Here is a 22,568-nt window from a genome sequence, read left to right on the forward strand (position 1 = left end):
TAGTCTGACATATTCATTACCACAACAGAGCCACCTTTGTCAGCACAACAAATTTTAATTAGAGGATTAGACCGTAAACTCTTTAGGGCCATATGTTTATCCCTTGAGAGATTAAAACGCTGAAAGATTTTGTTTCTATTGAACCGCTGTATATCTTGTAGGATCATATCTTTGAAAGTTACTAAATGAGAACTAGGAGGAACTGGTGGGAGCCAGCGTGATGGTTTCCGAAATATTGTGGGTTCAGTAGAAGTATATGGATGAGAAAAAAAGAATTCATGCAAATGTAATTTGTGAAAAAACTTTTCTAAATCCTTGCGTAGACGAAGGGGATGCAGAGGTTGTACTGGCACAAAAGTTAGCCCCTTACATAACACACTAACATCTACAGATGTCAAAATCTGATTAGACAAATTGATAACTAAACTCTCTGGTTGGTTACTTGCCCTGTCTGAGACCACGTATTGGGTCGATATTGTTGTTTGTTCCGTTTTTTTACTAAAATGTATAAACATTATGCATAAAAAAAAGTTAAATTTATGATATTCATACATAACAAAAACCCCGTTATATTTTTTCAACCATTGCTAAACTCATATCTGATAGGCAAAGAAACCTACCGGTAATCCAGTTGCAATGTTTCACTCTACTAGATTATAATAGAAGTCATTAAGCATTTTTCTAATCTTCTTCGATTCTTTATCACTTTTAGCATTTGCAAACATCTATTATTCTGTTCAGTGTCTCAGTGCAACTCTGACATGAACAAATAGTATATTAAAGATACACAGACATTGAACAGCTTAATATGGAGTTTACTAATACAGGCAGCCTTTATTGTTGGTGAATTGATAGAAGCATTGCTGATTGGAGTGATGTCTGAAAGAGGCACTTGGCTGTGAGAATTGTTGTCGTCTTGATGCAAAAAAAGAAAACTTTTGTGAAAAAGTATGAGGGGCCACTGAAAAGTTCTCAGCCCAACCAACAAGCAAAGTGGGGCAGTCTCCATTGAGGGATATATATTTAATTCAGTGATTTTCCACGTTATCATTCTGTTGGAAAAATATGGAACAAAAAAAGTGGAAAATCACTGGACTAAGGCCCTCTTTTACTAAGGTGTGCTAACCGATTAGCACATGCTAATTGATTTAATGCGTGCATGTTAGTCTATAGATGTGTTAGTGTTTAGCGTGCGCTAATTCGATTAGCGTGTGCTAATCGGTTAACGCACCTTAGTAAAAGAGGGGGTAAGTGTATAGCCCTTAAAGGTGACTGCCCCCAACTTTGTTGGTTGGGCTGAGAACTTTTAGGTGGCCCCTCATAGAAGAGGGGAAAGCCAACTTTGCTACATGTTTTTTTTTCTTTACCACAACCAACAGCAGAGTGGACGGGAACCAATGGTAAAAAAAAAAAAAAAAGGTTCAAAGTCAAAGAATGAGGCACAATAGAAGAACCTTTATTGAGTCTAAATGCACGTTGATTCAACACGAATTGTGTTTCAGCTGTAGCCTGCCTCAGGAGTCGAAATGCATACCAAACAATAAACAAATATACCCCCCGCTTTACAAAACTGTAGAGTGGTTTTTAGCACCAGCCGCTGCGGTACCAGCTCCGAAACTCACAGGAATTCTATGAGTGTCGGAGATGTTACTGCTGTGGCTGGTGCTAAAACCATGCTATGGTTTTGTAAAAGGGGGGGATAAAGATAAATGAAATACAGTATATATTAAATTAATCATCAATAAGAATGTCTATATGAAAATATTAAATACAAATACCATATTTTTCGGATCATAAGACACACTTTATCCACCCCTAAAAAGGGGGTGCATTTTATGGACCGAATACACCCCCCCCTCCCCGGTACCTTTTTTAAGTGGCGGTGGTCTAGCGCGGTGGATGCCTTTTTGCAGAGTGACGCACAATGCAGGAGTGTAACCTTTGCACTTCCTACCTGGTCCTGCGCTGCTCTGTGATTGGCTGCAGTGAGTTGCTGGTTCTAGTTTCAGCCAGCACGTGACTGCTGGGAACCAAGCTAGAGCTGTGTGTGTGTTGAAGAACAGGCCAATCTGCTCTCCTGCTCCCTCTAGAGGCCAAAGAAGAAAACTCCTCAAAATTGTCAGCTTGAGGTTTAAAGCAGTGGTCCCCAACCCTTTCCTGGAAGACTACTAGCCAGTCGGATTTTCGTGAGAGCCATAATGAATATGCATGGGGAAGATCTGCACTCCTATCATCTTCATGCATATTCATTAGGGCTATCCTGAAAACCCGACTGGCCTGGTGGTCCTCCAGGACAGGGTTGGGAACCACTGGTTTAAAGTATGCTGTTTCTAGTGTATTAGCTTCTGGTTTGTGCATTGCTCTGGGGACAGACCTAGCAGGCATAGGCTGAATACCACAGTATGTAGAAATATTTACAGAGATTCGTATGTGATAGAATACATATAATATTATCCCCCTCCGTTACAAAGTTGTGCAAGCATTTTTAGCGCCAGCTCCAGTGCTCGTACAATTCCTATAAACGTTCAAGTTTTTATCACCATGGCCAGCGCTAAAAACGCTGGTGCAGCTTTGTAAAGGAGGGGATATATTAATGTAGTTTTATTGCACAATGAAGAGTATGAAACAACTAAAGGAAAATAATGGCACACTGTAGCCACGGTAAAGGCACCAAAGCTCATGCAATTCCTATGGGCTTCGGTGCATTAACCGCAGCAGCATCGCTACCGTGGCTTTGTAAAAGCTATGGTAGAAAATGAGCATTAATATAAATAACTGCTGTACTAAAAAACGATATGAATTATTGTATAATGTGATACTAATCTCAAAATAAGAGGATGTGCTGAATGCACCATTGGTTCCCGTTCCCCTCTGCTGCTGCTTATTGCATATTCAGTCTGCAGGGTGTTTTGCTCTTCTGTTTTTTTCTTCTTCTTTCTTTGCCACACACCATTCCTTTAATATTATTCAGAACATCCCAAAGAAAATCTTTTCAGTGTAAACATTAATATCACTAGTGTCAATTTTTACATTTTATTTTTATTAGAAATTTCACAATAATTCATAAGCAAACTTTACTTGTTCAGAAATATCTGAAGTTCCCAGAAAATAAAACATTCACTGAAAAGAGAGTTATAAAGAAATAATAAACAATAGATACAATTAATCTCAATGATTCATAGAACTTAGACCTCTAAACCGTCTCAATAGTGGAGATCCAAAGAGAAATAAGCAGAGAAATCTATTAAAGAAATAACTTTATAAAGAAGAAAATACCTATGCTTGCGATTTCTTCGTTTCCGTACTATGGGGAGAGAACCCAAATCGTGCACTCAAGCCGTGTCTATCTCCCGGGATCGCCGTATTGAAAGGGTGACCTCCCTTCCGCTCACCACTATCCCCCTAACCCACCCACCCCCCGCTTCTTCAGTCGATTGGCCCTTCCTTGTCCTCCCTTCCCCTTCCCCCCTCCCATCCTTTTTGCTCCGACTTCGGCCGATTTGGCCGCGCTCCTCCCTATATGGGATCGGAGCTTGTTCTTAGCTCTAAATATGGGGTCACCTATCTGAACAGAAAATGTATCACTATTGTCATTTGTTAATATCTCTTTTAAAATCAGAAAGACATTAGATAGGCCATGAAAATGAAACTCTTCTATAATAAATACAGGTGACGGCTCAAAAGCGCGTGAGGACAAAGGCACGCTGACAACCGAGCGCAGACAATTGAGCGCAGGACTTAATCGAGCCGAAGAAATACCATATTTTAAAGGGCTCCAATGGGGGGGTGTTGGTGGGGAACCCCATACTCTACTTAATAGGGATCGCGCTGCCTCACGCTGCCATGTTGGGGGTGTGTGGGGGGTGTAACCCCCCACATTATACTGAAAACTTAACTTTTTCCTTAAAAAACAGGAAAAAGTTAAGTTTCCAGTATAATGAGGGGGGTTACAATCCCCCAAACTCCCCACAACGCCAGCGTGATCTCTATTAAGTAAAGTGGGGGGGGGGGGGTTCCCCACCAACACTCCCCATCGGAGCCCTTTAAAATACGGTTTTTCTTTGGCGCGATTAAGTCCTGCGCTCAGTTGTCTGCGCTCGGTTGTCGGAGTGCCTTTGTCCTCGCGCGCTTTAGACTATGAACCTAAATAAATATAGGAGCTTTTTTTAAGTAAAGGGGTCCTTTTACTAAGGCAAGCTAGCCGTTTTAGCGCATGCTAAACGCTAACACTCCATTATATTCTATGGATGCATTATCATTTAGCGCATGCTAAAAAGGCTAGCACGCCTTAGTAAAAGAGGGGGAAAGTGTGGTAAGTTTTTGCCCCCCCCCCCTCTTTTTACAAAACTGTAGCACAGTTTTTAGCGTTAGCCTCAGCGGTAACAGCTCTGACGCTCACAGAATTGTCGGAGTTGTTAGTGCCACGGCCAGTGATAAAAACCATACTACCATTTTGTAAAAAGGAGGGGGGGGTGTATAACAATTAAAAAATGAGCAGGGTAACTGTTGGGAGATGTGCCCGTGGTGTCCACTGCAGATATTACATATTCCTGGATAATAAATGATTTTAAAATGTGAAAAAATAAACCCTGCATTGATCGCCATATATCAAGTTCACTGTGAGAATGTGGCTACCATATGCCATCCACGAGGGGCTGCTGAAAAGTTTTCAGCCCAACCAACAAAGCCAGGGCAGTCTCATTTAAGGGCTGGATATTGAGGCCCTCTTTTACTAAGGTGCGCTAACTGATTAGTATGCGCTAATCGATCTAGCGCGCGCTAAACACTAACATGTGCATATTAGTCTATGGACACGTTAGCGTTTGGCGCGTGCTAATCAGTTAGTGCACCTTAGGAAAAGAGGGGGTTAGTCCAACGATTTTCCACTTTTTTCATTCTGTATTTTTCTGACAGAACAATAAAAAGTGGAAAAATCACTGCTCGATAGAGACTACCCCAACTTTGTTGGTTGGTCTGAGAAATTTTCAGTGGCCCCTTGTAAAGTATGAAGATGGAGAGTTTGGCCCGGATTTTGTAAGTGGTGCCTGGCACAGCAGTTACCTACAAAACGAGTGCCTGCTGCATGTCTATCACTGTCAGGCACTGCTTCCAGAATTGTGGCTCCCAAGGACCCTAGGCGCCTGAAATGTAGGGGAGGGCTTTATAGGCCTACATTTGCAACTAGAGTCAGGCTTTATAGGCCTGAATTGCAACTATAGTCACCTAATGATGCCAAAGCATGGCACCACCGGAAACAAGCTCATTTTTGGGCTTCGATGTCACTAAGTGATGCTAGATATTATAGACCTAGGCGCCAGTCTGAGAGGCCACCTAGTGTTGCCTAATTTTTTTGTTTTTAATCATTTTTTTAATGGTATAAGCAATTATCGTACCATTTAGAACCAATTAAAACTCTTAAGTTAGTCACCAGTAGGCACAATCTAGGCGTCTGCCGGAGAATAACATTCGGTGGCTTTTTGAGAATCCAGGCCTCTATCATTTGTCATATTGAGACCTAACAAGGCATATTTTAGAGGTACTCCCTGTCATCACTTTTATTTGTATGATACTGAATTCACTCATAAATTCTTTAGGATATGGGTTTAGTAGCCTTAATCCTATAGATGGTAATAATCTGGAAGCTACATCACACTTATTGTTTGTAGAAGACCTGCAGCTGTAGCAGAACAACTTTGTGTAGTGAAATGTTTCTGAGATGACATCACGATGACTTTTGGTCTGGCCAAATGTACCAAGGCAACCTCATTTCTAGAAAATTGACCCAAATTGAAAGATATCTCTCTGACTGATGACTGTGAGATAAAGGAAGGTATATATAAATATCTAGAAGTGGAGGAAGGAGACATAAGAATAAATTGCTAAGAGGAAAGATCAATAAAGAATATTACAGGAGACTAAAGTTGATAGCAAAGAGTGTTCTAGTATTAGAGAATAAGATACAGCCCATTAATCAGTTGGCAGTTCCTGCATTCTCATACAACTTGAAGATTATTAAAAACTGGATGTACAAACAAGAAAACTCCTCCATGCCTACAAGGTTATTTATAAGATTCAGCATATACCAAGATTGTACATTGCCAAAACTGAAGAAAGAATGGGCCTCATAAACATTGATTTTACCTTTCAAGCTACTATCATAGACCTCCAGATGATGTATTGAAATATGAAAGTAAATGTTCGGAATCTTTCTTCATTGTTAAAATTAGACAGGCATTCCAGTGACTAGAACAAATGAATGAGATCTACCAATTCATGTAGGGAAGGAAAAGAAAAATAAAAAAAAACTCCTCTCTACAAAGAATTAGATCAGCAAATCAGGGGAAAAAAAGTGACAAATTTATAAATACAGTAGGAAGAAAAAATGTTATTCCAGGAACCATTTATTGATCATAGCCACAAGAATGGTTAAGGAGAGGTGAATTGAAACCTATGGAGCAATTGATAGTTGCAGTCCAGGACAGCAGATTGCAAATGCAATGGTACTCAGCAAGCATAGCAAAATCTGGTAACAACAAACATCTATAGCTTCTATACGAGGGGTTGCTAAAAAGTTCTCAGCCCATCTAACCAACTTCTTAAATTCTGAGGGTTTGGGGACATGGCGGGCCTGATTCATTGTTACAGAAATTATTATTCTTGTACAGATGTTTGTACTTTTCTTTGATTTCAATAAAAGAATATTAAAGAAAAAAAAATTTCTGAGCATTATTTTGCTACTATAGCTGAAAAGAGTGTTATTTTATTTTGCTAAGTGCCAATTTGCAGAAATGAAATTCTATGTTTTGACATTGTTTCAGATCATTGATTGAACCAAAGAGAATTATGGAGAACAAAGCATGGAATGTTGCTACTATTTGGGTTTCAACAGGTTCTATGGGCCAGATTGGCCACTGTTGGAAACAGGAGGCTGGGCTTGATGGACACAGTTCTTATGTTTAAAGACTTTATGATCATTTAGATTGCTCACTTTTCAATAAAAGTTGAAAGTTAAAATTGGAACATTTTCATATCAACTGACAGAAAGTTGGGTACAAGAAAGCTATACATAATATACATAATGGTGAAAGAGAAAAACACAGAGAACTGCAATGATAACAGATATGTTGGTGCCTCTTCCATTCACTGTCCACCGCTCTCTCTCAGCCCCTTCCATCCACTGTCCACATACTCTCTCTTCCATCCACTGTCTACACACTCTCTCTTTTCCATCCAATGTCCACCCTCTCCAATCTGTTATCCACCCCCCTTCCAACCCCCCTTTCATATGGCGTCATCCCTCTTTCTATGCCCCTTCCATAAACTGTCTATCCAGTGTCCCTTCTCTCTTATATACATGATTCATTTCAGCTTTACTCCCTCTCCAATTTTCTTTCTCTATCTCCACCCCATACCCCATGCTGTGGTATCTCTTTTCCTTCCTTTCTTCCCACCCATCTGTCTCTTCTCCTTCCCTTCCATCTCTCCCTCGCTCTCCCTCCCTCTCCATGCTCTGGCATCTCTACTTCAATTCCCTACCTCTCTTCCTCCCTACTTCATTTCCTCCTGGTCTAAAATCTGTCTCCTTTCCTTCCCTTCCCCATGCTCTGGCATCTCTCTCTCCCTCCATAGTCTAGCATTTTATTTCCTTGCTCCTTTCCCCCTCCCTTTCTCCTCCCTTTCCCATAGTCTGGCATCTTTATTTTCTTTTCATTCCTCTCTTCTCCATTCCCTGGTCTTCCTTCTTCCTCCCTCCATCTCCCTCCCCCAATCAGGTGCATCATTTCTCTCCCCCTCTTCTCCCTCCCTCTCTCTCTCTCTCTCTCTGTCATCCTCCATTGGTAGCACAACAGTCACAACATGCTGGCTCTTACTAGCATCAGGCCTTCCTCTCTGCCAGGTCCTGCCTAGTTCCTGATTCCGTGAAGGCAGGATCCAGCAGAGAGAAAGGCCCAATGTCGGCAGAACAGTGAATTGTGAACACAGACACTGCATTTGATGGTCCTGGGAGCACCCCCTTATGGGCTGCACCTGGGGCAGACTGCCCCCTGCCCACCCCCCACCCCTTGGTATACCACTGCTCGAATACACTTATCTCTTAAGGAGGCAATAAATGTACCCACACTAACTACACAAATGACATAACCCACCCATAACTCACCAGATCCCATTCCCTAACACAACATGCAGGTAATGCATGAATTAGCACATACTGCCATGCCAACTTGGTTACAGTTACTTAGCTCATGCACTAACAGTTAATTTACATTACTTCACAAATTAACTGTTTAGTAAAAGAGCCCCATGTATATCTATTCTAGTGAACGTTCTACAGCTTTGGAACATTTAATTAAAGGTTTTTTTTCATGCCTCAGTACTGCTAACTTGCCAATTAGAGGAAGATTGGTGTTTTAAAAATTGATCCACATTATTTACAACAGATGAAACCCGTAAGATTGTACAAGATGGGCTGCATGGTTAGCACATTCCATCACTAGCAGTTAATAGAGACTTGAAATATGGAGGGTAATTTTTATATAGGTCACTAAAATGCACATGTATGGCCTAAAAATGGGAAGTGTAGTCAGTGTTTTATAAAGAGTATGTATGTGGGCACAATCTTGGTGTTTTTCTGTCTTGTTTAAGACCTCCTTAACATTTATATTTCTTCTCATGACAGTCATGAAGCACTTCTCTGACAGTCAGTAAAGTCTTAGAGCTTCCAAGGTAAGAAAATGTATACTCTTGCCCATTTTCAGATTTATTTTAATCCTTACATAACCAATTACATTCCTGTAAAGTCTCTCACTTAGGGCTCCTTTTACTAAGCTGCAATAGCATTTTTAGCACGCTCAGAATTGCCACATGCGCTAAACCCGCGCTACGCGGCTAGAATGAATGCCAGCTCAATGGTGGCAAAATCACTCACGGTGCACAATCACTGTTAAATGATCAAAATAGAAGTCCTACAGTGCCACTCAATCTTTTGGTTTAACCCATACGGTTCCTCAGAGTGCAAGCGTAAAATCCATTCCAAACAGGGCCTCTCGGACATCACCCACCAAAAACATACATCTTATACTCTTACTCAGCAATTTGTATTTCTATTTTCTTGCTTTCTTAAAGTCTCTGCTCTCTGGTCTCTGCTCTCTGTATTTCCTCTGAATATCTGCTTATTGTATTTCGCTGAATGTCCAGCTCTCTTGATTATTGTATTGTATTGTATTTCATTGTGGCGGTATAGAAGAATAAAGTTATTATTATTATTATTATTCCTGCTCTTTCTTTTGCAAAACCAATCTTCTGTCTCTTCCTCCAGTAGTCAAAGAAAATAGATTTATTTTTTTTTTTCAGTTTACCATCATGAAATCTTCTCTGACTTATATAGATCATTTTCTCTTACATCACTATGGGAACGCAGCTTAGTAAAAGGAGCCCTTAATCTCTTCTCACATACAGTATATTTATGTGAATTGTCAGCTTCTACTATTTAATCTTGAAATGTTACCAAACATGTACACATAGAACAAGTTATAATCTTTCTTCATGTTCACATATTAAGTAATCTGAGTCTTTAAACTCATGTTTCCCTTCTCTGTCTTACCAAACTCTCAATTATATCGTACACTTACCATAAGAATTTCTCACAACTGAATAAAATTTTCATATAAATACATTATAAGCCACTTTTCTCTCAGTAGTCTCTTCATAAAATTCCCAGTGTTGTTCATATTTCGTCCTTTCATCTTCACAACACATGTTCAGTCTCTGTCAAGTTCCCTTCCAACTGTCTAACATTTACAGTATAGAATGTTACGGTGTCCTTCTTCTAGCTTGTGGCAGCTGTTGAGTCTCTGATCAGTCTCATGGTGCTCCGGGGCCAAAGTTTATGGTAAAGGCTTCATTTTGAAATTACAGTCAAGAAGTTGCCACAGCACATTCAGACTAATGAGCATGCAAATTAAAAGCCATGTTAAAATCACGGCAGTAATCTGCGGATCTGTGTTAAATATCGACATTCCTGTCAGTGAATGAGTGAGGATTGGCTTAAGCACTGACGGAAAGTTGACATTAAAAAGAAAAGGCATTATTGCCCGCAGATTGCAACATTTTAGGAACAACTTTGGAGATATTTAGAACATTTGTTCATTGCCTTGAGTCTTACGATTGAGTGATAAGAAGATGTTAAAAAGATACACCTTTTTGTTCAAGCCTTTTAATTAGATTACATTTTAGAAATTTGGTGAAGCTTTGTAGAAAAGGATATAATGTAAAGTCGTCTAACTGATGCACAGCTGTTTTCTGTGATGTGTGTTACATTTGAATTTGTATGTTTTATTTTAATCCGCTTTGACTTAAAACGGAATAAAAATTTTTAAAATAAAATAAATACATTTGTTGAAGGGATCAATTCCTCAAAGCAAGGAATGGAAGATTTAGAGGATGATTAAGAATTAGATCAGAATGAATGTTATTTGTTTAAAAAGCATGCAAAACCCTGTTTATTACTCCAAGAAGAACCCTCCCACTGACACTTTGGAGAAATCAATTGCATCAACTTTTACATATGAAGTATATATGATTCATTGGAGCACTAAGAAAAGCTATAGATTTACCAAGTCATGGATTCCAATTCTGAATTCTTTATCATCCAGATTATGAAGCTGGTTCCTTATTTCTTTTGGGACTTTGTAAGAGACATTCTGGTGTCTGTAGCATATTCCTTTTAGTGTCCTATTCATTGGTAAAGGAGGCAAGGGATATCTGGAATGGGGGATATAATAATGGTTTATTTACCTGTGATCTTCAATTTAATAATTTCTTTATTCACATTACCAAATGTAATGGTTGTATGAAAACTCAATATAATGATTTATAATTAAAAAAACAACAACACAAAAGCATGATGTAGCATGTATCAGTCTCGTATCCCCAACTCCACACTCTTTTCACCCCCTCCCAAACATATCCCTGGTGTCTAGCAACACTCATCCTGACCCTTTCATTAATTGTTTATTGAAATTTGAAAACATAATTTAATATCACCATAATGAGAGATAAAGAACAAAATAGAAAAAGCTAAAATAAGAAAAGAATACTAAAGAATCATAAGTCATGCTACTAGAAAAATGAATACATTATTTGTCCAAAATAATAAGTAATAAGATCCAAGAATAAGGAGAAAAATATCCTCAATTGATTTAATGCAAAGGAAATATTAATTATTGAAAGAAAAATAAAATAATTAAGAACTACAATCAAGCAGGTAGACAGAAGACAAGAAAAGAGGGGGATACTTATCTGGTCTGGCTGTCCTGTCATCCTCCATCTTCAGCTGCACCCGCAAGAAAATAAAACATCAACAGAAAGAATCAGACTCTTAATGGTACCATTTACACATTTGAGTTCAGTGCTAGGAGAACTGTATATAATAGAAGAAAATCTGAAAATTAATTTATCTGAGATTTTTCCTTCAATGTAGAGAGCTGAAAATTCAGACAATTCATGATTCACTGTGAGAACATAAAACACAAGTCTGAAAATGTGATTATGATTATTTCCTAAATGTTGTGATTATTTTGGTTACAATTCTAGTTAAATTTTACATAGAAAAATAAAACATTATATTGTAACAACTGTTCTTGAATCTTCTTTAGAATATATTTCCTCCTATTATTTTAGAAGTAATAGGACAAGGTTCGTTTATTTTATATGTATTTTACCCTCGTTTATGGTTTTATAAGGTAACTCTCAAATTTTGTTGTTGCCTTGCGGCCACTAAAACTGTCCTGGAGGTAGCTACACATACCACTACTTCAAACTAATTATGGATAGGAACACAAACAATCACCTTTTCCCTCAAAATGCGCCCTAAATCGAACATTCAAGGGTCTTATGGGACACTGCAAGGCCACCCACACATCACACATACACCCACAGTCTGAAAAAAAGAAGACAGAAAAAAAGTGGAGAAAAAGCCTCAGTTAAGCTTCATATGGCTAAAAAATCTCCACTTATGTGTCTTCACTATATCAAAAATAGTGGTGAAAAAATGAGGCACAAAAGCAGCCCCCCAAAAAACACCTCACATCCAGCACACCAAAATCTCACATACAAACATTGTGTGAAAAAAGATTGCAGTCCAGAGGCACAGTCAGAAATATTGCAACTTGAGCAAGGAAAAAGGATAAACTTAGCTGTCCACGAAGTCCTAATTGTCTCCAATCAGCCTTACTTCCAAGCCTCACTACCCAGGTCTCGTGGGTAAACAACCCACCCGATGGGGAAATCTCCGTTTCGCTCTTGCTGCGTTAGGGGTGAACAACTTCCTGCATCAAAGGCAATCCACCATGACCCTCCGTGCAAATCCTTCACAGATTTCACAATCAATGCAATGCTGGCAGCTAGTATGCTACACATACCACCCCACATTCAGAGCACGGGAGATAGCTGGCTGTCTCCTGAGGTCTACAGCAAAAACAGAAATGATAAAATTTGGCACTGTATCCAGTGACAGACATTGAATTTCTGGCTTACATATGGCTTACCAAGACATAGCTGGCTAAGCCAATATTCATCAGCTGGCTGGCTATGTTCTAGTGGTCAAAGATAGACCTGTTTTTTAGAAGGTTCTACAGTATCTGACCAGTGAACATAGTTGGAAAGAAGCAGAGTTTTGCTGGTGACTGGTTATGTCACATAACATAACCAATCACAGCTCAATCCGCTGAATGGGATGTTTGGCAGGAGATGACTAGCTATCTTTTGCTGAATATCAGTCGATAGCCAGCTATGTGCTATTTAGCCAGCTGGAAGCCATTCCCAGGAAGCTAAATAGCGCTGAATATTGGCCCCACAGAGTATTTCAGAGTGAAGGGGGAAAAATAATTGAAAATGGTTTGTCACTTCATGTCCAGACTGATAGAAGCTGAGAAAACCAATGACAGCTGCTTAGCATCTTGGTAACACTATGTAATACAATTTTTGTTCCTGGGCAGTAAGTGTAATTTACTAATTGCTCATATCTAAAAAGTTTAGAAAATATCTGTTATTTCCATAAAACTTAGCTTTTGTGACCAATATAGTAAAATTTTGTAATTTACCTATTTAAAAATTTCATCTTTTAAATAGGTAAATTTTCATCTTTTCATTCTTATAAAGTCATAAACAGCAACATATGAATCATAATTAACACTCTTATTTATGTTGAGGTTATACAAAAATGACCACAGAAGATTTAGAAGTAAGCAGTTTTTTGAGATTTGTGATTATATTGTAAGTTACTTTCATGATTCAGCTTCCAGATGTATATAAGAACATAATAGCCTTACTGGGTCAGACCAATGGTCCATCAAGCCCAGTAGCCCGTTCTCACGGTGGCCAATCCAGGTCACTAGTATCTGATCAAAACCTAAGAAGTAGCAATATTCCATGATACCGATCCAGGGCAAGCAGTGGCTTCCCCCATGTCTTTCTCAATAACAGAGTATGGACTTTTCCCTCCAGGAACTTGTCCAAACCTTTCTTAAAACCAGCTACACTATCCGATCTTATCACATCCTCTGGCAACACGTTCTAGAGCTTAACTATTCTCTGAGTGAAAATTTTTTTCCTCCTTTTGGTTTTAAAAGTATTTCCCTGTAACTTCATCGTGTGTCCCTCTAGTCTTTGTAATTTTTGATGGAATGAAAAATCGATCCACTTGTACCCGTTCTACTCCACTCAGGATTTTGTAGACTTCGACTATTTTCCAAGCTGAAGAGCCCTAACCATTTTAGTCTTTCCTTATACGAGAGGAGTTCCATCCCCTTTACCATCATGTTTTCATTATATTGTACTTGGTAGTAACATTCAAAGTCCAGTATATCCTGGTGGAAGCACTCACCTTGCTCCTCTGAGTAAGCTGCCATGTTCTCATTGAATATCTCAAGATGAGCATTGAGGACATGGACTTTAAGAAATTCTTCACCAGATTCTCAATCAACTCCATGTAGTTTTTGGTCTTGTGATTGCCCAGGAAGTCCCGAACCATTGTGACAAAGCTGTTCCAAGCCACTTTTTCCTTCCTAGTTAGCTTTTTGGGAAATTCCTTGGGATCTTCTTTATCTGTGGTCCGATGAAGACCTTTGCCTCAGATAGACTAGGGAAGATATTTCCCTATAGCTCTAACAAATTGTTTTATTAGGCCTAATTTGATATGCAGTGGTGGCATCAGCACCAGTGGTTCCCATCTGATGTTGTTTCTCCCCACATAGAACTCAGTCAGCCATGGCCTGCCCCACCTTTGGTAGTGCACCTTTGTGTCCCTGCTGTCTCAAAGGCAGAGATGGCAGGGAAACTTGGTAAAACTGCCTTGGAGACCCATAAGGAATTCCACCATTTTGAAGTCTCTGATAACCTCCCAGACATACTCCTCATAATTCAAGGTACTTAGTAAGGTCTTGATACTGTAGTAATCCTCTTTAATGTGCACTGAGTGAGCCAATGGAAGAGACAGATACTTGTTTCTGTTATGGAGCAGCACAGTTTTGATGTTCCTGGATCAGTTGGCAATGAAGAGACACCACTCTTGGGTTACAGGCGATTCCATTTGCCTCAAACAGACTGGTAACATTGGGGCAGAAGCAGAGCCCATCTTCATGGGTGACGAAGGTGGAAAAAGCTTGGTGGTGCTTCCTCTGATCTGTGACTTGTGTACTTTCATACCACAAGTTTCACTGCTTGAGCCTAGACGTCAAAAGGGCCCCTAAGTTTAGTCAGCTTGGAATCAATCTGGAAATGTTCTGCAAAAATGGTAAATTACAAAACATCAATTTCCTGGATACAAAAGCAAAGTCTGATGGGAATGATAACCATTTTCTATACTTTTGTGGTATAGGTAATTGAGAAAGAACATTTATTACCCAGGAACAAAAATAAAATGTTGTGATCAGAATAGTAGGGAAGCAACAAGTTGATAAAGTAAGCAGAAGTGCCAAAATAAATAATACCATGTAGCAGAAGAATCACTTTAAAGAAAGTTTTAGAAACAATTGAAAGTCAATGAAGATTTTCCAATACTGGTGAGACATGATCATATCTCCTTGTTTTTAGACGGACTCCTGCAGCAGTAATTTGAAGGAATTAGACATGATGGAGAAAAGATTGCTAATATTATAATACAACAAGTTACAATAATCTTCTATTTGGTTTAAAATCAGGATGAAGACCAGGATTTTAAGATATTGTAAGTGAAAAGCAATCTAACCCTTTAAATAGCATCAAATTAAATACATTTCCTCTCCCTTTTTATCAACCCGCACTAGAGATTTTTAGCGTGGGTGTGGTAAGGGCTCCAACACTCATAGGAATTCTAAGAGCTTCAGAGCATTTACCGCGCTGGCTCACATTGAAAACCTCTATCGCAGCTTGATAAAAGGGACCCTTTATATGCTATATTTGAATTACAGTTTCTCTACATCAGACAGGTAGGGCTAGTCTCGGTTAGGGCGCTGGTCTTTGACTAGAGGGCCGACGTATGAGCGGACTGCTGGGCACGATGGACCACTGCTCTGACCCAACAGCGGCAATTCATATGTTCTTATGAGTATTAGGATCTGCCATTATAAGGAATTACTAATGCAAGATATTTTGTAGAGGTAAAAATCATTGATTTTTTTTCCACTGCAAGACACAGAGTAGTGATATATTCTAAATAATGATAGATCTAAAAGAAACAATTTTTTTACCAGATTACAAGCAGAGAATAATATGCCTACATAACATTCTTTTCTTCCTAATTCCAAGAAGACTAATACTAAAGTGCGCTAACCGATTAGCATGCGCTAATCGAATTAGCACGCGCTAAATGCTAATGTGTCCATAGACTAACATGCACGCGTTAGCGTTTAGCGCATACTAAATCGATTAACGCGTGCTAATCGGTTAGCACACCTTAGTAAAAGAGGGCCTAATAGTACTTGAATAAGCCTTCCTGAGAAAGCAGATTGGAAACCTGATTTTTACAAAGTGAACTGACATATTGATTGTCTATTTACTGTTTTGTCATGATTAAATATATATTTCTTCATTGATTTATTTTATAAACATAGATCCTCTTTTATTAAGGTGCGCTAACTGATTTAGCGCACGCTAAATGCTAATGCATGCATGCTAGTCTATGGATGCGTTAGCGTTTAGCATGTGCTAATTCAATTAGTGCGCACTAATTGGTTAGTGCACCTTAGTAAAAGAGGGGGGTTAAGCTTTAGATTATCTATTTTTGGATACTTTTGGAAAACAAGTTATCAGATTTGACCTGATAAATAAATATTACAGGGTAAATATTCAAATAGCAGTTATATATTTTGTGCTGTGGAAAATATATAATAGCTTTTTTTTTCAATATTCAGGGGCATTTAGGCAATAAGGCCCGGATTCTATAAATGACACACTTACTTCCCCCACCCCTTTTTTACAAAACCACCAAAGCGGATTTTAATGCAGGATGGTGCGCTGAATGCTCTGTGCTGCTCCCGATGCTCATAGGAACTCTGAGTGTCAGGATCAGTTTTGTAAAAGGTATGTGCGTGTGTGTATGTGTGTGCCAATAATTTACAATTAACAACTTGTAATTGTTAATTGCACTTAATTGGATGATAGGCACCTATCAAGTTAGGTACCTATCACTTTCAAGTAGGCTCCTAGTCTGCGGTACCTACCAGAAATGGCTGCCTGAGACCCAGTGCCATTGAACTAGGTAATAAAACTTGAACTATCCATTATTAGTGGAGTTTCTTTTCTACTGTGGTTTCCCAGCGTGGCCCTCCAAGGAGAACTCAGAGCCGGGTTGCCAGCGCTAGGCTTACCCCTGGCCCCATCACAATATATACAGTAAGGGCAAAAGCATTTTCAGCACACTATTTTCCCTACAATAATACCATAAAATTCACTGAGCAGATATCAAACCGGTTCATTTTTGATGTGATGTCTGGTAGCTCAACAGTTCAGGTCACATCTCTCCATGAGACATGCTGAAAAGACGCCACTGTCACAGTGGCCTTAAATGACATTTACCTTGACAGCAGCAAGTATGTCACAAATAGACTGTAGGCTTTCCTGACCAAGTGAGAGTCGCTTTTAAATTAAAACTAACAGGAGCATTGCAATTACAGGTAAAATCAGTGGGGAAGTGAGGGTAAAGATTACCGGGTAATGCTTTCCCTGTTCTTGTCTCTGCTTAAAAAGCAGTTGCAGAGTAATGAGCACTTTTGTTCTCCAATGTTAAGCAAACATTCCAATGTTCTTTCTTTTTACAGATTCACTACATATTGTGCTACACAAATACCCAACTTACTAAACAGCGTTCCCATAGTGATATAAGAGAAAGTGATCTATATAAGTCAGAGAAGATTTCATGATGGTAAACTGATAAAAAAAAAAAAAATCTATTTTCTTTGACTACTGGAGGAGGAGACAGAAGATTGATTTTGCAAAAGAAAGAGCAGGAATGGATTTCCTGCTTGCACTCTGAGGAACCATATGGGTTAAACCAAAAGATTGAGTGTCACTTGGTTTTTTTTTTAATCATCATAGGACTGTAGGACTTCGATTTTGATCATTTAACAGTGATTGATTGAGTGAGTGATTTTGTTTGTTTGGCATGAGAATGAGGCTCCTGACTCGCCGGTCAGCTGTGAGTGATGTCAGATGTTATTAAACAGGAGGCAGCTCTAACTGGCGCCATCTCTGCCGCGGTGAGCGTGAAAAATTAAACGCCATAGTAAGTTGCAGTGTTGTTTGGAGAGTGTTTTCTGCTGCGTGAAGTTTCTCCTGTTAATTCTCTTTACTTTTTTAGATAATCGGTCCACAGCCCTGACGTAGCTTGAAGGCGAAACAACATCTAGCTTAACATCGGCGAAGGGACTAGCAGAGACAGCAGGAGTGATAATTACCTGCACTGAAACATTCAACTTTCAACAAATTCACCCTGCCCTGAAGCTAAATTTAAGTCCTTTGGTTTTTCAGCATTGCTAGTTTAAGATTAGATTCTATGAAGGGCAGGAAGGGGAACATGAGCCAGTAAGGTTAATTCCCTTTCTAGTGCAGTTGTTAAAGCTTTACGACGCATGGGGATCTGAGGCTCTGCCCCTTTCAACAGAATCAAAGAAGTTAAGAGTTTTTTTTTGCTGCAGAACAATACTCCCAAGTGATTCTGTTAAGGATTTTTTATTCTTAAAGATTTTGATAAGGGTATTTTGTGAGAGTATAAATCTGAAGTCCCTCCTTCTGAGGAAACCAAGTCTTTTAATCTAATTAAACTGAAGATTGCCTAAGCACTGGACCTTCTGAGATGCTGACTTAACTCAAGTGTTCTGGGAGGTGATTGGTGCAAGAGTGGCTCCCATTTGGTCTTCCTCTGGTAGCTGCTTCTTTAAAAATAGTGCTATTTGGCCCCTGTCAATACTACCACTAAGGGCTGAGTAGCTTGATTTCTGAAGGGAAGTTCTAGGTCAGGAATGAATAGGAATCACTGCTGCCCCATTGGCCTGGACACCTTGGAGAGAGCAGAACTGGCTCCGCTATTAAGCAAATTATTGTGTCTGCCTAGGGTAGCATAATTTGGAGGCAGCAGGGAAGCAACACTGCTCTCCCGTATCCTAATCCCATGTAAGAGGAGAGTAGGAATTTTTTATAAGAGGAGAGCAGAAGGTGACATTGTTTGAGCTTAGGCCTGTGTGGAACTTTGATCTTGGTCTGGGAAGAGGTAGAACAGTGAGATAAGGAGTAAGAGAGAAGATGAAAATGTGGAACAAGGGATGTGGAATGAGTAAATAAGAGGAAAGGATATGCTGAATGGAGAGTGTATGAATGGAAATAGATATGCTGTCTACCTGGGGAGGGGAAGGGAGTGAGAGGAAGAGAGGATGTTGACCAAATGGGAGATAGGGAGTGAATGGGAAAGCTGACCACATGAAGGGAGGGTAGGGAAAAAAGAGGAGATGCCAGACTACAAGGGGAATTAAGGAAATGAAGGGAAGTTTCTAGACTATGGGGGAATTAAGGAAGAGAAGGGGAAATACAGGACTATGGGGAGAATTAGGGCCTTGAGCCACCTCTAGGGTTTATCTAGAGCATATCCTTGGGACAGCCCTGCTGGAGTTCCAGCAGGACCAGTGAGACAGACACAGGCAGGGGACTCTGCAATTGTAAAATAGAAATATCTACTTACCTGAGTTAGAATCCTGAGTTATACTTACTAGCGTAAGTATTCTGATGTTCTAGATTGTTTAAGGGAAATCTGGAAATTAAAAGAACATAAAGGATCAACTCTTAGAGAATGAGAAGGTTGGTAAAGAAATGTAAAAGGAAAAAAAGAAAGAAATCCTGAGTTGATTGGTTAGTGTTAAGCTGACCGTGTATATATATATATATATATATATTTTTTTTTTTTTAAATTAATTTTATTATTTTCCAATCTGAACAGTACAATATAAATATATACATCTGAAACATATCAAACCATTACAAAGCACTTTTGAACTACAGAAATTAAAAGACATCATTACCCCCAACCCTCTATAACTCAGCAATGTAAACATACATCAAATATATATGCGGTATCCCCCCTCCCCTCCCCCAGATGTATATGGGAACGAAACCTAATTTAAAAGAGATAAAAGACATAAATATATAACTACATATCTTAAATAGATGCAACAAAAGCTGCTAACGGGCCCCACACTAACTTAAATACCTTATTATTCCCCAAAAATTCTGCATTCATTTTTTCATATTGTAACTAGAACACAAATTTGCCCACCAAAAAGGAAAATTTAAAGTATCAGAACTCTTCCAATTTCTTGTTATCATTTGGATGGTTATCCCTGTCATTATCAGGAAAAGCCTGCCTTTATGCCGGCCAAATGGGGGTTTAAGCTGACCGCATATTAATTTTATTAAGAAAACATGCTTCCTTGGAGGGGCAGATAGTTCCACACTCACTATGAATTAGTGGCTCCTCAGCAGAGCCTCTGTGTCTGACAGCTTTCAAAGCATGTAAATTTACAGTAGGTAGTAAACATAAACATTTTCATTTTTTACAGTAGTTAGATGTTGCAAAAATGTGCATTAACTTATAAAAGAATGGGCCAAAATTCCCTTAGGGTGATATGAAAAAGTGATCACCAATTACAGGACACCAAAAAAGGAGGCCTCAACAATGAGACAATCAAGGCACAGCAAAAGAGTTGTGAGGAGCAGATGTCAATAATTTAGTCACGGTTGTGTAGTTCAAAGTTCACTTTATTGATAGTAGCACTGCGAGTACTCAAAGACTCGACACTGACAGTGTGTTGGTCTATTTGTCTTTGATAATTGATTTTTTATCATTCTTTGTTCAATAATTCACATATATATATATATATATATATTTTTTTTTTTCTTGCCTGATGTGATTTTATTAGTTATAATTTTAATAGTTTATATTATGGGTGTAATAATAATTTAAAAAAAAACGTCTAAAAAGTGTCCTAAATGGCAACTTGGACGATCAAAAAGCCTGATCGTCCAAGTACCCATAACCAAAGCTGGTTTTTAGACGTATCTAAAACCAACTTAGGCCTTTCCCCTGCCTCTAAACACACAGAGAGAAAAGAGGTGTGTTTAGAGGAGGGGAAAGGGCAGGCAGTGGGCGGGAGGTGGGCCGACCTACACCTAGCCGTACAACAGGTATAACCAATACAGTTTAGTCGGCACTTAGACCTTTTTCACTTAGATGAAATAAAACCAGGTCTAAGTGCCGAAAAAGGGGCCGCTGAGCTGATGGCCGCTGGCGCCATCAGTTCAGCGGCCCGGCAACCTAACCATCGCGGCAGGAGAGATGCCTCATCTCCCCTACCGTGATGCCATCACTCTTCTACCTGCGGCAGTTCGGGTAGAGGAGTGATGGCATCGTGGTAGAGGAGATGAGGCATCTCTCCTGCCGCGATGCATCACTCCCCCCCCCACACAACATCGGGGCAAGAGGGAGCTCAAGCCCTCTTGCCCCCCGACTCCCCGACACGATCGGGGCAAGAGGGAGCCCAAGCCCTCTTGCCCCGCCGACTCCCCAACTCCCCGACAATATCGGGCCAGGAGGGAGCCCAAGCCCTCCTGGCCCTGACGACCCCTCCACCGCTAGTTGTTCGGGCCAGGAGGGAGCCCAAGCCCTCCTGGCCCTGACGACCCCTCCCCCGCTAGTTGTTCGGGCCAGGAGGGAGCCCAAGTCCTCCTGGCCCTGGCGACCCCCCACTCTAGTTGTTCAGGCCAGGAGGGAGCCCAAACCCTCCTGGCCCAGCCAATCCTGCCCCACCAACAACATCGGGCCAGGAGGGAGCCCAAACCCTCCTGGCCACGGCGACCCCCTACCCCCACCCCGCACTACATTATGGGCAGGAGGGATCCCAGGCCCTCCTGCCCTCGACGCAAACCCTCCTCCCCCCAATGACTGCCCCCCCAAGAACCTCCGACCGCCCCCCCCCGTGACCCCCCTGGCCGACCCCCCATCACACCCCCACACCCCTTCCCCATACCTTTGTTTAGTTGGCCGGACAGACGGGAGCCAAACCCGCCTGTCCGGCAGGCAGCCAATAACGGAATGAGGCCGAATTGGCCCATCCGTCCCAAAGCCCCGCCTATTGGTGGGGCCTAAGGCACCTGGGCCAATCAGAATAGGCCCGGGAGCCTTAGGCCCCTCCTGGGGGCGGGGCCTTGGGCACATGGTCGGGTTGGGCCCATGTGCCTCAGGCCCCGCCCCCAGGAGGGGCCTAAGGCTCCCAGGCCTATTCTGATTGGCCCAGGCATCTTAGGCCCCCACCAATAGGCAGGGCTTTGGGACGGATGGGCCAATCCGGCCTCATTCCGTCGTTGGCTGCCTGCCGGACAGGCGGGTTTGGCTCCCATCTTTCCGGCCAACTAAACAAAGGTACGGGGAAGGGAGTGTCACAGGGGTCGGAGGTTCTTGGGGGGGGCGGTCATTGGGGGAGGGGGGTTTGTGTCGAAGGCAGGAGGGCCTGGGATCCCTCCTGCCCGTAATGTAGTGCGGGGTGGGGGTAGAGGGTCACCGTGGCCAGGAGGGTTTGGGCTCCCTCCTGGCCCGATGTTGTTGGGGGGGCAGGATCGGCTGGGCCAGGAGGGTTTGGGCTCCCTCCTGGCCCGATGTTGTCAGGGGGGGGCAGGATCGGCTGGGCCAGGAGGGTTTGGGCTCCCTCCTGGCCCGAACAACTAGTGAGGGGGGGGGTCGCCAGGGCCAGGAGGACTTGGGCTCCCTCCTGGCCTGAACATCTAGCGGGGGGGGGATCCCCAGGGACAGTAGGGCTTGGGCTCCCTCCTGACCCGATATTGTCGGGGAATTGGGGAGTCGGAGGGGCAAGAGGGCTTGGGCTCCATCTTGCTCTGATCATGTCAGGGAGTCGGCGGGGCAAGAGGGCTTGAGCTCCCTCTTGCCCCGATGTTGTCGAGAGGGGGGTCGCGGTTTGACATGGCAGGAGGGCTTGGGCACCCTCCTGCTTGGATCGTTGTGGGGGGGGGGGATTCTGTAATCGGTGTTGTTT

The 22,568-nt window shown here is 41.2% G+C and overlaps 1 long non-coding RNA gene across 1 annotated transcript in view; it reads left to right on the forward strand.

Moving 5' to 3' along the window:
• LOC117366501 overlaps positions 1-18,253 on the forward strand; it is a 37,885-nt gene extending 19,632 nt beyond the window's left edge. The window contains exons 2-3 of the long non-coding RNA XR_004540595.1: positions 8,678-8,724; positions 17,834-18,253. This is a non-coding gene — a long non-coding RNA (uncharacterized LOC117366501). The remainder of the gene's footprint in view (positions 1-8,677; positions 8,725-17,833) is intronic.
• Positions 18,254-22,568: the final 4,315 nt, after the last annotated feature.

This window comes from Geotrypetes seraphini, chromosome 9 (assembly GCF_902459505.1).
Source record: "Geotrypetes seraphini chromosome 9, aGeoSer1.1, whole genome shotgun sequence".
In the NCBI taxonomy this organism is placed as follows: domain Eukaryota; kingdom Metazoa; phylum Chordata; class Amphibia; order Gymnophiona; family Dermophiidae; genus Geotrypetes; species Geotrypetes seraphini.